The sequence below is a fragment of the Polypterus senegalus genome, chromosome 9 (genome assembly GCF_016835505.1).
Source record: "Polypterus senegalus isolate Bchr_013 chromosome 9, ASM1683550v1, whole genome shotgun sequence".
Classification (NCBI taxonomy): Eukaryota; Metazoa; Chordata; class Cladistia; order Polypteriformes; family Polypteridae; genus Polypterus; species Polypterus senegalus.
Genome location: NC_053162.1, coordinates 74638321 through 74641919, shown reverse-complemented (window position 1 = coordinate 74641919; position 3599 = coordinate 74638321).

Genomic DNA, 3599 nt, shown 5'->3' with positions numbered 1-3599 from the left:
CCCACCAGCCGCACTCACGTTGCCACCAACTAACATGGCAGAGCTGCCTTCACTGCCTCTTCAGATTTTGCCCATAGTTGAAGCTATTGAAAGGCGACAGGCGCTATCGCGGAGCTTGTTGAAATGTCTGATTTATATTATGCATGCGTCTCACTCCACGCCTGCGTACAGTACATTATATTTTACGAAATAGCCTAGGGGACGGAAAGGGCTTAGGGGTTTTCAAATAGACAATTCCATTGCACCCGTGGTAAGCAACTTCTTGCTGTAAACACAGATAACAAGCATTTACAATAGGTTAGTGGTGAGTACATAAGTTATTATCTGATATTGCAACTGAAACTTGGGATTGATTAAACTACATTTTTTAATTAAATTTTTAATAAGTTCAAGTAACATTGAATTCTTCTAGGTTCATGTCTTTTTTTTTCAGATTTCTATATTAGCTCTCAGTAGCGGCACATATTAAGTACAAATCCTTGATGCTTGACAGAATGGTCAATAGCTCATTATCCATGTACTGTATATAAAGACACTGAGATCCTATGCTCCTTCTTGACCACTCAGATGGCCTCAAATCTCAGTCCAAACCCTTCTCGTGTGTACCTTCTAAATGAAGGAACAGGCTGCCCACCTCCGTTTGAATTTCGGCCTCTTCCAATGTGTTTAAGAAGCGTTTGAAGGCCGTCTTGTTTGGTCCATTTCTGTCTGATAAATTGAGGTTTTACGACCTGGGAACTGTATCTAGCTTGTGTTTTGGTTTAATCTCTTCACTTGTGATGATAAATTTGGAGCCAGACCTGAACACGTGTTCCCAAAAAGTCTCCCAGACTGATGCATAGACCTCTTTTGTAAGCCACTTTGGATAAAAGATCTGCTAAGCAAATAAATACAAACAAAGAAGTTTCCTCCATTTAAGCTTGCGTTTGAGTTTGTGGTGTCACTATTATTTGGCAATAACTTTTCGACGGGTTTCAACAATGGTTCTCAAGTTCAGTTGTGAGCACAGACTGCTGGTTCTTACCACAATTTCAGAATCCGTACATCATTCATACTTTTAGTTTATGTTATTATTAATTAAACCTTCCTTTTTAAGAAATTATTAAATATTTGTGTTGTTTTCAAAACATTAAATGCTCCAGTTTCCCCTTTCATTTTCTTTTTTTTTTGTTTTTTTACAAAAGTGTGGCCCTTGGACCAAATGTGGTGAACAAACATGAATCAAGTGATCCAGAAGGTGATTATCAAAATATCTGAGCTAAGTGACTATTTATAAGAGATTGCTGCCCAAACTCTGTGCTCTGGACTAGGGAAAATGGCTCTACAACAACCATGATGCAACACACTTGCAAACTCCCTTGCAGACAGTTACACCGTTTAATTCTATTGCTTTCCTTTGCTTGTCAATTGCTTCCTCCATTTCATTCTTATTTGACACATCTTCAGATTTGTCAAGAAGATGCACAAGATTCTCTTTTAAAGTTTCCTTGGCATCATCTTGAACAGTTCAGCCCTGGCTAAGGCAAAGCCCTAAATTTATTTGGCCCCTGACTAACACACACTGCATCAGTGCTGTCGGTGCACCTGCTATTAACACAAATAGTTTCAAGCTTTATTGTCATATACAGATAACAATGGAACATCATTACCAGCAATGAAATTCTTGGACTTGGAGCCTCCTCAAATTGCACAGTAAAATAGCACTTAATATTAATAAAAAAGTAAAAATAATAAAAGTAGGAATAAAACAATAAGGTGCATAGTAAAATATTACACGACTGTGGAGCAAGGGAGTGTAATACACGTATATGTACGATTCAGCTTATGAAAAGAAGGGCAATCAAAAAAGTGACTAGTATGTTGAACCCATTTGTGCCTCATGTTCCATTATTGGAACGACAGTCACGTTGGAGTTATTTATATCCTACTGCTCAAGGCCATCCCCGGGCTCCAACTTTTCACGCACATCTGCTTCCTGAGGGTACACCTTATCACATTGTGCACAGAGTTAGTCAGTGTGCTGGGATCTCCTCAAGAAGTGACATGAATTTTCTCACATTTTTGAAGAACCAACCCCAAAGACAGGTAGATATAACTTTGGAATGGAATGGAATACATTTTTTTTTCTCTTCAAATTCTTGTTCCTTATATTTTTCTATGCAACATATGTAAATTTCATGCACAACCTCAAAAATTTCAACCTTAGGCATAAATGGGTTAAAATGACTTATCAAAGTGATGAGTATTCAGCAGTTCAGTATGCTGATAGCTTGTAGGTAGAAACTGTCCCTGAACCTGCTGGTGCAGGTTGAAATGCACCTGTACTGCCTTTTTGTCAGACAGGAGGAATGTGAAGAATCTGTGGTTGGGATGGTGGGATCAGGGAGGGTCCAGTGTCTTCCCCCTGTAGCACTTTCCATAGTGGTCCTGGATGGCGGTCTGGCAACTCAATCCTGGTGTTGCATTGCGTGACCACATATATAGAGATTTACAGCTGTCATATCAGGTTGTGATACATCCAGATAGAATACTCTCATCAGTAAATCAGTAGAAATTGATGACTATTCTGGAGTTCATGCCAAACCTCCTCAGGTACTGAAGAAAGAAGAGCCACTGTCTTGCTGCTTTCATAATCACACCTATATGGTGCAACCAGCTTAGATCCTCACAGATACTGATCCCCAGTATTCTAAAACAACTGACTCTCTCAACCTCTGTTCTCTAAATTTGAATGGGGGTGTGCCCACTACCCCATAATCTCCTATAGTCTGTGATGAGCTCCTTGGTCTTGCTGACATTGAGCAGCAGGTTGTTGTCCCGCCACCATCAAGTCAGGGCTCTCGCCGATGCTCCATCTGATATGCAGCTGATAATAGTTGTGCTGAATGCAAATTTAATGATAGCACAGGAGGCTGGTGTAGCTGTACAGTCATGGGTGAACAGGGTATACAAGAAGGGGCTGAGCACATATCCCTGGGGAACAATAGTGTTGAGTGTCAGTGTGGAGGAGGTGACATTGCCAATCCTTGCTACCTGTGGTCTGCCTGTCAGGAAGTCCAGTATCCAGTTGCACAGAGATACACTGATGTGCAGATCACATAGCTTCATAACAAACCTGGATGGAATTATGGAGTTGAAAGCAGAGCTGTAATTGATACTCCGCATGTATTTGATTTTGTCATCCAGGTGAGAGAGGGCAGTATGCAGTGATAAAGCTATTGCATTTTCTGTGGATCTATTTTGCCTATAGGCGAACTGGAGTGGATCAAGTGTAGCCAGTAGTAGGGATGTAACATGATCTTTAACCATGCACTCAAAGCACTTCATGAAAATGGAGGTGATTGCTTCTGGGTTATAGTCATTAGGATAGCTCACATTTGATTGCTTTGGAACAGGGATGATTGTGGTCCTTTTCAAACATGTGAGGACTGCAGACAGGTGCAGGGAAAGGTTAAAGATGTCTGTAAAGACATTTGCCAGTTCATGGGCGCATGCTTTGAGATCATGTCTTGGGATATTATCTGGTCCAGGAGCTTAATGTTTGTTAATTTTTAAAAGTATTTACACACTTCTGCCTGAGATATTTGAAAATGGCAATT